Source organism: Vombatus ursinus, unplaced genomic scaffold, assembly GCF_900497805.2.
Source record: "Vombatus ursinus unplaced genomic scaffold, bare-nosed wombat genome assembly UNPS02001419.1, whole genome shotgun sequence".
Lineage (NCBI taxonomy): Eukaryota > Metazoa > Chordata > Mammalia > Diprotodontia > Vombatidae > Vombatus > Vombatus ursinus.
This window is the reverse complement of record NW_020941197.1, coordinates 10,182,863-10,196,005: the sequence shown is the minus strand read 5'-3', so window position 1 is coordinate 10,196,005 and position 13,143 is coordinate 10,182,863.

Here is a 13,143-nt window from a genome sequence, read left to right as displayed (position 1 = left end):
TCATCCAGTGTTACATTTGGGCCCTTTCTATCCTGAGATGGGAAAGGAGAGGGTCTATTTTCCATGTAGGAGTCAAAGGACAGGCTTAATACAGGTTAGCAAGGTCTGGTTCCTTACCAATAAAAGGAATATTTAGTATAACCTTCTTAGTATAACCAAAGTAGCCAGAAAGCACAAGCTGCCATACATGGGTTCCTTAAGGTTTACACTCCAAGATTTGCAGGCAATGGAGTTCAGGACCTGGGCCATTTCATGCTTATGAATAATCTATATGCCTACCAGAAAAAATTGTTGTTGTCCATCTGTTCTCAAAGAAGACCCATGACATCATGAGAGTGATGTCTTGACTTGCTCATGAAACTGAATTTGAGTGAGTTAGAGCTGTGCAAAGTCATCAGCCTCACCATCTCCTCTGGAGTCCAGAAGATGGCCTAGGATGCGGTGGGTGACCTTGGCCTTTCTATACTAAGGTCTCTTCCAGGTCTCAGTTTTTCTGAGGACACTCCCATTCAATGACTAAGGCCTAGGTAAGATTTGAGACAAAAGATGGCCCATTTTGCTATCCCAAAGATATCAGTCTGAGAGGGGAAGACCATCAGATTTTCTGGCCAGAATAGAAAACAATTACTATTTACACTCAAACCATCAAAACCTAAATAATGAGCCACAGGGGCCTGGGCTCCGCCTATTGTTCTCCATTCAATGAAAACCAAAATGATTGGCTTTAAAGGCCTTGTTAAATAGTCCCATTTAAAAGACACTGGACTTTTTAAAGGACTGTTTCCCAGACCTATATTTCAAGAAATCAAATGAAAGCTGTGGAGGATTGCAGAGATGGCAGAGGAGTAGTTGAGTCTGTTGAGGACTTTGAACAAAAGAGAAAGTTCCCAATTTTGAGTTTAAATCCCAAAAGAAGTCCCTGCTGATAGAAAAACCATACAGAAGTCATATTTTAGGGGGAAGAAACATAAGAAAAAGAGTCTATAGAGCTCAAAGAGGAGGCAAATATTTAGGATATTAGTGAATGAATGAATGAGTGAGCAAGTGAAAAAATATTTGTTAAGCAATTATTATGTGCCAACCAATGATGGTAACAGGACCAAAAATAAAATATCAGTGATGTTTATGGATACTGAGGGTTTGAAATTTAGAGACTAGAATGGGTGGGCATATGTTTGTGTTGTGCCTTCTCTGTTGAGGAAAAAAAAGAGAGGAGGTTGAGCTTTGGGCTTGATAATGGTCATGAAATTTTGTTTAATTTGACAAATGCTTATTAAATACTTGTTGTATATAAACATTCCCTTGTGATCTCTTATAATTTGTAGAAGGCTTTACAATTTTAAAAGCACTTTCACATATTTTATCTCATTTAACCTAGTTAGGATTCATAACACTCATTTTCCAGAGAGGTGTGATAATTCATCCACGTTCACACAGCCAGCTAGTAGCCAAGGTAACACAAAATCCAATATGCTGTTGGCGTGATAAGCAATGGATTAGCATCCAAAACTTTGAAAGTAATCCAGAGCTTTTCCTCTACTAAACCAGGACACCATGTCAAGAATTGGGTAAAAACAAAAATAAGGGAAGCATAATTTCTACCTCCAAAAAGTCTGCATTCTAGACACAATTAAGCCACAACATAAGGATATAGGTATATGATCCTTATTAGTAGAGGCAGCAGTTATCTCTGGGTTCTGTCATGCAAAGGAGGAATGAGATGGTTTCAGTTTGGCCCAGAAGTCACAACCAGGAGCAATGGGTAGAAGTTACTTAGCTAACTAGGGCATTAAGTCACATGGCAGAAAATTATCCCATTAGGCCACATTTTGTTGGTGCTAAGTGCATAGACAACATGTAAGCATTCCAGGAGACTCTTATGACTATACCTCATATCCATGATGTGAAAAAGGAACTGGAATGTGATTGGCAGCATGGGAGGCAGTGTGGGAGAGTGAAAAAATGTTCTGAATTTGCAAAGAGGAGCTGAGTTTGAAACTCAGCTCTATGACCCATGGGCCTTGGGCAAGACATTTCACTTTTCTGGACATAGGTACTTTATGTAGAACATGAGGAGTTTGAACTAAATGACCTTTATTATCTCTTCCAGTTCAAAATCTATGGTCCTTTGGTTTCTAATACAGAAAAATCACATACAGTGCTTTCCCAGAGAGCACAAAATAACAATAATTCCATAAGTTAACCATAAAATACAGAGCCAGAGATATTTAAATAGCTAATTTCTTCATCCCTGGTCTATTTTACTTGTCAGTGATGATAGTGACAACGATGATGATGATAATGACGATGATGATAGTGACAACGACAACGATGATGATACTGACAACGATGACAACGACGACGATGATGACAATGTGGAAAAATAATAATAACAAAAACAACTCATATTTATATGGACATTTAATTTTGTCAAATGCTTGCCTAGTAACAACCTTGTGAGGTATTATTTCCATTTTATAGGGGAGGAAACTGAGATGCTGAAAATTGCTGAAAGGTGCTGACCTATCCATAGCTACATAGTTTTTAAACGTCTTAGAAAGGATTATGACTTTGGTCTCCTGACAATTTGAAAGATTAGATAACATGCATGATTATCTACTCCTTGAACATACTAATTTTTATCCCTGTGTGAAGGGGAGCTCATGAAACTGCACTGTCTTCTTGATCAGAGCTTAGAACCTCAATTGAAGAACCAGCTATGTTTCTAAATTCCCTTCTCTTCCTTGTAAGTAAGTGGCAACAAGTAAATTCATCCTCATCTCCCTTCCCCACAGTTTCTGACATCAATTTCCCTGCCTTGCTATCCATGGATACATGGAAATGGTGCTAAAAAATTTTTTTTTCAATAGCACTCATGCATTACTGGCATAGGTTATTGTTCAGCATGTTCATTGATGATAACATTGACCTTGCCCACTCTGTTTTAGAGGTTCCTAGGGAACACAGGCCATGGCTATTTAGTTGAGCAACTAACACAAACCCTTTGACAATATTTTGCCCAGTACCACTGACAGTGAATGCATAATCCTACAAAACAATGACTAAACAATGACTGGGAAATAATATAATGGTCTATGTATGATATGGTAGAATGCCAGATGATTGCTTGTTTCAAAATGGGACTATGTCCTAATTTTTAAAAATCCTGTTAGTGAATATATAAAGATTCAGAGTAGCATATGTATTTATTTATTCATTTATTCATTCATTGCAATAATGTCACATGGATTATGCAACAACATTTTCCTCACCACTTTTACTGCTGCATAAAGCAAGTCTCAATACCTCACCCCCTTCTCACTATCCTGACTTTTATGGAACATTAGGGATCTATCCCACTGTGTTCAAAAGGGTGCCTAAAGGACATTTTTCAAAAGCAATTGGCTGCCTACTAGTAAGTACAGTAGCATATTCTAACCAACTTGCTAATGACCAAGAGCATAGGGTGGCCACATCAGCACCACTGAGGTATTCCTTTGCTAGAACAGCTCATTAGTTTCCCTTAATCTTTGACTTCAGTACCCAGTAAAGTAGTGATACATAGAGTTCATTTTCCATATCTTAGGGATTTTTATCTGAAAGGCAATGAAACTGTTGTGAGGATAACCTGAATCTTTTCCTGATACCCTAAACATCACCCAAACCCTCAGTCCTGCTAATTAGTTGTCCTCCCAAGCTGAACTCCAGACCTTTCAGACTTCTCCTTTATTAATTTCAATTCATTTCCTTTCTGTGTTGTTTTCTAACCCCTATCAAGGAGGGTTACTGAAATATTCTCAAAACAGTGGGAAAAGAGATATATTTGTTAGGAACTGGCATTCTACCTATATATCAAATTAGCAATTTTTAAAAATTCCATTTGCAAGTAGAAAATCCTGTTGCTGAGATATTTGCAAGGGGATATGTTTCTCCATGCACATTTAAATTGAAAAATCATAGGTGAAAAAAGGAGTTGTGTTTTTCCATTTTCTAAAATACAGGCTACAGTATCTTCACTTCTAGAAAAAACCAACATGGGTGAAATGAAATTCAAGGTCTTTTATGTGGCGTAAAGGACCAGGGAAGAAGGGGAAATGTATGAAAGACAAATTGTGTCCTCTAAAGGTGTTCAATCCATACTTCTGAAACGTACTGACTGAACCCATGGAAAGTCACTTGATTTCGCTGAGCTTTAGGTAACTCTTTAAGATTGTAAGTTAAAGACACAAATACCAACTGTCTGACCATGGACAAGTCATTTAATCTCCCAGTGCTCCTAGAAGATTCAATAAGACTTTGCTAATTGTTGATCTGCATGGATAAGAGTGTCTATACTAGGATTTCCTATAACATTGAAATTACATATGTCAATACGCTCCTCCTATCCTATTCCCCAAAAAATCACTTTCGGATGAGACTATCTTGTTTGAATCTCCATAATTAGCTAAAACCATGTTGCTTTCTTTTCCCCTAGGTGTTGTATATGTTTTCTTTCTTTAAATATTTCCACTGGGAAAAAGTTAAGTATTTTTTGTTGTTGTTGTTGTCATTCCTAGTTATATCTGCCCAAGAGGAACTGACACCGATGAATTGCCAAGTGAATTTGATCAATGAGGTCGATCAAACCCAAGTCACAGAAAGCTTTTTCACACCAAAAACCTTTCAGTGTTACTGCTAATCATGACAATGCTTCACTTTAACTGTGTAAGGATCTGCTGTCTCAAAACAAAATGGCAACAGCTGGATTGGAACTTGGCTCAGCCTAACCAGCTATGTCAGTTTGCTGATGTCTCATTTTCCCATTGATGGAGCTGTATTGCCCTGAAGAAACTTAGAGCAAACATTAAGATGATTGGATTGAATAGTGTTATTAGTTCATTAACCATTTAGCTTCATACAAATAAAACCTAAACCAAGGTTTCTTAACCTGGGATCCATAGCCCTTTAAGACATTCATAAACTGGAGGGGGGAGGGGCAGGGATTATCTCTCTATTGTCACTAATGTTTAACTGAAATTTATCATTTCCTTCAATTAAGATTTATAAAAAATCCATTATTCTGAGTAGTTCATAGGCTTCACCAGACTATGAGAAAAGGTAAACACCCCTGGTCTGCTCAGACTATCTAAAGCTGAGACAAACATAAGAATAGTTTATGTCAAAAAAGTGACACAAAAATATTTTTCACAAGAATTATCCTAATAGATTGCCTTCACTACTCAAATTCACCATGTAATTGCTCAATTCTGCTTTTCCCTCAGTCTATATAGAACCCAGGCTTAGACTTACCATGTAAAGAAATAATGGACTCTCTTTTCTGTGAAAAGATTTTATGATCTTGAGAAAATTTATGAATACCAAGTATTTGGTCCTTCAAACCAAGCTGCCTATTATTTGTCCATTTCCTTCAGTGTGGCATTTTCCCATTCCTGAATAGCCCTGCCGCTGTAGGCCATTCAATAAAAATATTATTTCCTCCCTATAAATGTCTGCTCTGATTTACTTTTATATTGTTTCTTTAACCTCGATTTAGTTTTATCCTATGGCCATGTTTTGAGCTGAAAAGGGTAACTTTACTTGGCATTATACCTGTAAGAATTATTGATGTGAAGATGTCATAGTCTTAAATGCAAGTGCTGCAGTGATTTAAAAAAAAAGAAGAAGAAAGGAAGAGAAAAAGATAAAGAAAAAAGGAGAGAGAAATTCTGGGAAAGATAGAGTTTTTTGAACAATATATCCTCAATGGATACTATCCTCTAAGTATTGTATGGCCTGTACAACTTGATAAAATGCTCTGTGTAGGAATAGCTGTGAAAAAGAGTCTTTGGAAGAAGAAATAATATTGAAATATTATGGCATCCTGAATGGAACAGTTTAGTGACCACAATGTGTGAGGTTATTTTAATTGCCACCTGAAGGTCACTATAAAAAAAAACAACTGATTGCATAACATCTTGTTAGGGGAGAAAAAGAAACCCCAAGCATCAAAGGTTCTAATTCAGTAAACAGTCATTTTCATTGAAGAAGAGGGTGAAAAACTGGTCCATCACAACCATCATGCAGCCTAAGGCTACATGAGAATCTACCCCATTTCCTGTCACCCTCAACTAAGTTCATACTAGAAATCCCAGGACTTATTTATATGAATCTGTTACTCCTCTCCCTTTTTCTTCTTCTAAGAGAGAGACAAAGAGATACAGAGACAGAGAAAGATAGAGACAGAGACAAAAACAGAGAGACAGAGAGTGAGGTGTCAGTGAAGATGCAGAAAGTGAGGTGAGGATCTGGCTACAAGGAAATTATAAAATATAATATCTATGGTCTGACTGTAGCAAATGTAATTTAATTTCTTTTTTTTTAAAGTAATAACAGGGCAGCCTGTCCGCCAGCCAGCCACGGGGTTGGCATCTGAACAAAGGGCATGATAATGAGACCAGACTGTACTAGGTCTCATCACTTGTACTTGCTGCAAATGGAATGCTATTCATTTAGTATTTTGCATGGTGTGATGCAATCTATTTCTTACACTGTTATCTGGTGATGTGACACTACTACTGAAATCTTACAGCTTCTAAAGAAGTGAAAAAAGATTTGTAGAATGTTGTTTGCAGGTATCTTCCAAGTCACTGGTTTGTTTTTAACGTAATACTGTTTTCTCCCTAACAAACATCCACACGTTTCCTCTGCCAGATGCCCTCATTTTCTTTCTCCTCTATTTACACTCGGGATATCTGACCATTGGGGTCTCTCCATGGGGATTACCTTATGCAATTTAGAACTGGAGGTACATAGCACAAAGCAAAATAGAAAGTTTCTGTTTTCCAGAACACTAAGACTCTGGAGGCTAGAAACCTCAAGCTATGCTAGCTCCTTTCCTTAGATTTCCAATCTTGGCAATACATACAGATAGAGCGACTGCATGATAGACCTGACTGGAAAGAAAAAGAGATGCTTATCTCAGATCGAAAGAAATGAAGATGGACATTGTATACCTGCAAAATAAAAAATGGAATATCATTTTTTTGTATTAGCCTCTAAGATCATTACCTTGTCTTGGCTTTGGGAGCAACAAAGTAAATGCTACCCATCTCAGTGACTAACGGAGAAGCAGGCAGGATAGAGGTGGAGTACTGAACATGGAGTTAAAAAGAAGGGAGTTCAGATTATGCCCCTGACACTAGCTATGTGACCACTTAACCTACCTCTCTAGGACTGAATCATTTTCTAAAATTTGTCAGCTAAGTTGTAAGACAAACTGTCATCCACAGTGATGGAGAGAATTTTTACCAACTCACAGATATGCGATATATTGGTGCTTTATATCCATCATCTGATTTTTATTCATAAGAAGACCACTAAGGTAGATAATAATAAAATTTGTCATTTATATAGTGGTTTACATAAGGTATCTCATTTGCCCCTCACAACGATCCTACGAGGTAAATTACTACAGGTATTATTATCAACAGTTTGTATTTTGCAGTTGAGGAAACTGAGGCTTAGGGAGGTTAGATTACTTGCTAGTAAATATCAGAAACAGGATTCGAACTAAGGGCTCTCTAACCATCTAGCTCTCTTACTATGATATCATGCCACCCAGTCCACAAGCACCATTGTCCCCATTGTTCAGGTAAGGACCCTGGAGTTAAGAGAGGTAACTTAATCCAGGAATTCATTCCAAGTCAGGACTTTAACCCAGGTATTCTAATTCCAAAACATAATGTTCTTATGTAAAACATATCCATGAATGAAAACACTGAAATATCTTGGCCATTGGAATCTCTCCCAATTCAGACTACAAAAGAACTAATTCCTAAGGTCTGCTATGCTGGGATATATTTGATAAAGTTAAAAGATAAGTATATTAGTTACAGTTTATAAGAAAAGAAAAACCTGCCAGATTTAAAGTAATGTCATTGTCCATATTTCCGGCAACTTACCAATCTGGCAAAATCACTATATCACCAGGACTTTCCTTTGTTTGCATCTGTTTGCTCATATGAAAACATATCCTCCTTAAAATCCCAACTCAGATCACTGCAATAGTAAGGTTTTATGTATACTACTTAATCTGCATCTTAATTAGACCATTAAACTCTATCTCATTGCATACAAAAATTAGCTTGGCTTTCTCCATTTCCATTTCACTAGGAGGTTGTTTATTTTTTTTAATGTGAAATAAAAATCCTTTAAAGTAAATGACAAGTAAAAGCAAAAGTGAAAATATGGTATTTATAGATTAGTTTTTTTAGATTCATCTTTTTTTTTTTGGATCTAAGAAATCAGTTACTCAAAGATTAAGCCATTCCCAGATGGAGTACTACAGAAGTACCTGTGATGTGAGTGCAAAGAATACTTGACAGAAATAACTGGGATTTTCCCAATACCCTTAGAAAATATGGGGTAACTGTGTTAATCACTCCACTTCAGAGATATCATTGATTTGGGGAAGGAAGAAGGTTGTATTCAAAATTGAGATTCTAGAACTTTTCAAATTAGAACTTTGGTTACTAGTCCTGGTTCCACTATTTACTACCTGTGTGACTCTGGACAAGTCATTTAACTTTTCCTCAGTTTCTTCACCTGTTTAATACAAGGGTTCATAAAAGTGTCCCAGAGAATTTGGCACTGGAATTGAGCCAAGAAGGAAATTGAGTATTCTGAGAAGCAGCAAGAAGGAGTGAATAAATTTCAGGCAAGGAACAATAATTCCTCTAGTTTGGCTATAATGGAGAATGTGTATTCAGGAGACTACATAACTAGTTTGAGAAATCTGAGAAGGAATAAAACCATAAATGTAGTTCATTGATGTCTAGCTGGAAAGGACCTTAAAGGCCATCTTGTTCCGTTCCCCTCCCCTCATTAAACAGGTGAAAAAACTGAGGGTTAAACCCATTCCATAGATAAAGCCATTTGGTGGGAGAGGGAACTCTAGTCCCCTAGGTTTATGGGTATTGTTATATTGGCACACATGTTTGAATATTTTGGTTCAATGGAAATAAGGTGGAAAAAAGAGAGGTCTTACAAAATAGCAGAAATATTCATCTGACATTATATATTAATGTCATTCAACCTGTTTATTAAACAGTTTTACACATAGCTCTTTCTAAGAAAATTTAAAAAAGCTTGGTTAAAATATAGGGAAATAAAACTTCCTCAGAAGAAAACTCAGACAATTGCTTTTAAAGCTCTATTGTTTGTTACTGTGGTTATTTTTCTTTTAGTGAGGAAAATGAATCATTTCAATCTATACTATGCCTTGTTCCCTCTCCTTAAACATTATTTTAATTCCCATACAACTTTTCAAAGAAAGTTAACCAGGGAGGAATTTGTCCATTCTTTAAAAAGCCACTCATTGCCAAAAAATGCTAATGTCACAGAGAAGAATGAAGTTGAGTATCCATAAATCACAAAGTACATGAGAAAATTAAACAAGGTGTTGGTAAAAGCAGTCTAGCCCTCTTGCTCAGAATGAAACTGATGCAGGTTTTATCTCTAAAGTGTATGTCAGGAACCGTGAAGAGCTGAGATGATTGATCATTTGGATAATTTAAAACAGACAAAAGACCCAAACATACTTTGACCACAATTATCTATATTTTCCAAATCAAAATCTTCCTTGGTTATGAATTATTCAAATATTTGTTTATAATACCCACTGTATTTTACACATGTAACCCCTGCCAATGGCTTCATGATTTGAATATATTACGATCTACTAGATGTGATCAATGTTAGGTTTCTTCTTTATATGTCCTGAAACTGAGATATTGATTTGAAATTATAGTTTAAAAAGATATTTTGGTTTCTCTCCTTGTGTGCATGTAAAAGTCATACAGTAATGTCAAATTAATTTTCTTTTTAAATTATTGTTTGGTGAGGCTTTCAGATGGACAGCTCAAATGCTTTCTATAAATTTAGGTGCCTCATTTTATGCAATCAACATGATCTTGAATGGGTGTGTATAGCTTGCTGGTAAGATTTGGGATGCATTTGGAAATTTTTTTTGGTTGGTTAGTTGGTTTTGCTTTGCAAATTGAATCATATTTTAAACATGCTAGTGCCCAAGGATACAGCATATGACTCATAGGCCAAATCCCAGCAGAGATTTTTTGCAACATTTTTGTTTAGCTAATTAGCTCTCACACATGAATCAATAAATCTATGTACAGAGTCTAATCACCTGTCCTTTCCTTCCATTGTGCAACTGAATCCTTCCAGGTGCCAGGTTAACAGACTTAGATGAATTAAAAACTGTAACGCAAACTGAATATAATTAATTAAATAATCAAATTCATCTGACCTGTATACCCGTGGATTTTTAATCAGGTTGGCCACTGTTAAAAACTTGGATGCCCCCTGCAGTAGAATTTGCATCATACCTAATTTCTCTTTTAAAATCAAAATAATAAAAACTTGTGCTCCAGCGTTCCTTCTCCTCCCTGCTCCAAAATATTCTGGGCTCACATGAATTGGATTCACCTTGGGCTGAGCCCAAAGCAGGGAGGCAGGAAGTGGAAGGGAGAATGTGTGGGGAGGAGAGGCAGGTATCAATCTCTCTTCAGCTTTATGTCACTACCAAAAGTTGATAAAGAAAAAAACAAACTCCTAATATACTCATGTTTTAACTCATTTCTAGGTTTGCCCAAAAATTGTTTTAAGGGGTCCCCAGCTGTTGTACTAGCATTCAAGGTGAAAATGTAAATTAAGTAGGAGACAATTTTTATTCTCTCCATGGAACCTTATCCCAAAAAATGAAAAGCACTGGCAAGAGTCTGCAAATAGATAAGAACACATAAACCTTTCCCAGAGCTTATTCTGTCTCCCTCCCATTCCTAAAGGAAGAGAAATGAACTTGGAGTCATTATCTTTGCAACTCTTTAACATTTTGATGAGTCCCTCTTTCCCAGAGAGTCCTATATACCACCCCTCCACCCTCCACCCCCATCCAAGACTAATTGTAAGACTACAAGCAGTCCCCTTCTCTGAGTACCTTTATTTTTTAAGCAACTCCTTGGTTTGCTTCATAACAATTATGTGGATGAGTCTTTTCATTCCCCAAGGAACATAACAATCAGAGACTCTATTTCATTCTCTACATGGTCTGATCTATGAATTCTTGAGCTTAGGAATGCTCAGATTTTTGGTTACCCATAAGGCAACTTGAAAAGGTGGTACTGCCAAGGAATATCCCTTCTATAGCTAGAAAGCTAGAGTCTAAAACCATTCAAAATCCCCCCCCCCCTTCCACACAAAGCTTTGTGGTTTTTGAACACTTTCCATGTACTACCTTTTCAGGCTGAATGGGCACACACATTGGCCTCTGCCATATGCTTCTTTAATTTTTTTTAATTGATGTCTTCTGTATTTTACACCATTATAATTATCCCTAATATTTTTACCACCCTGCCCTCAGCTATGTCATATGAGAAATACTATGTTTTGAAACCAAAGGAAAAAAAAGTTAGCACACTTGATCAGTATATTGAAAAAAATCTTAAATATGTGTAATTCTTATGGAGCTCCCACCTCCACAATGGAGGTGTTTGGAATGCCCTCTTATATCTCTTCATTTGTGTCATGCTTGATCTTTACAATTTTTACATTCACTTTTGATTTGTGTCAGTATATGATAGTTATTTACATTATGGTAGTCATTCTGTGTATTGGGTTTTTTGGCTCTACTTACTTCATTTTTATTTGGTTCATGAAGATCTTTCCATTCTTTTATGTATTCATTACATGCATCATTTCTGATAGCACAGTAATATTCCATTTTATTCTTGTACCGTATTTCATTTAGCCATTTCCAAATTGATGGGTATCTACTTTGTTTCTAATTCTTTACTACCATAAAAAGTGCTACTATAAATATTTTGGTGTTTATGACACCTTTCTTCTTATTGATGGCTTCCTTGGGGTATGAGCCAAATAATGGAGTATAGGGTTCAAAAGGTACATGCTTTTTTGTCACTTTGCATAATTCCAAATTGCTTTCCAAAGTGGTTGTACCATTTAATAGCACCACCAACAATGTATTAGTGGGCCTATCATTCCACAACCCCTCCACATCCATTTTTTTCCATCTTTGTCAATTTTTAGGGTGTGAGATGAACCCATTTTCCCTAGGGACTTTGGGTATGACCCACCCAGGAGGGAGCTTGTGCCGTCTTTTTTTTGTTTTGGGGTGAGAAGTGTTATATATCAACCACTTTAAGCTGAGTTTACTCTCCTTAACAACAGGGTAGATATGTAAAGGGGATTACCTATAGAATGCCAAGAGAAGAAGTAGTAACTGCTTTCTGAAGATCTAATCTGCTAGGCCCATGGGAATTGGAAGAATAAGCTTAAAGTCTTCAAAACACATAAACAGGGTATCTCCAAAGTCTTAGGGTAGTTTTATGCTATTAAAGTTTAATAATTTAAATTAAACTGCACCAAGGCTTTTGAAATAACTTGTATTGTCTTATTTGATCTTCACAACAACCCTGTGATGTAGGTACTATAATTATCCACATTTTATGGATGAGGTAACTGAGTGTGAGAGAGGTTAAATGGCTTGTCCAGGCTCACAAAGCTCATGAATGGCTGAAGCAGGATTCAAACATTTTTCCTTTTCCAAATCTATTGCTCAATTCACTACACCATGCTGCCTCTCTGCAAGATAAATGAAAGTGCAATGAAGAATTTGAGGAGGAAAGGATAGTTTTTACCCAAGACAGGCTCACAAAAGACTTCATAGAGGATATGCAATACAAGTTAGGTCTTGAGGTAAAGGAAATAATTCAAATGATAGCATGGAAAGTGGGAGTTGGGGGATTCTCCTTTACACAAGAGAAAAAGAAATGGAGTTGGGAAGAAGAGTATAAGGTGAGAAGAAGTCATGAAGAGTCATCAAGTCTATCTCAAGCATAAAGTACACAACAAAGAATAGAATAAATCTAGAAAGGCGGGTTGATTCCAGATTATAGAGGCCTTTGAATGGGTTAGTTAGTAACTAATACATCTTGAAAATAAGCTGAATAGTTAAAGACCACTGGTTCTCTAAGTTTCTTGTTTTCTAAAACGGCATTTGTCCCACTTCCCACACTCACATGCTACATGAGGCTGGACAATCATTAAACTTCTCTCAAACTCAGTTAC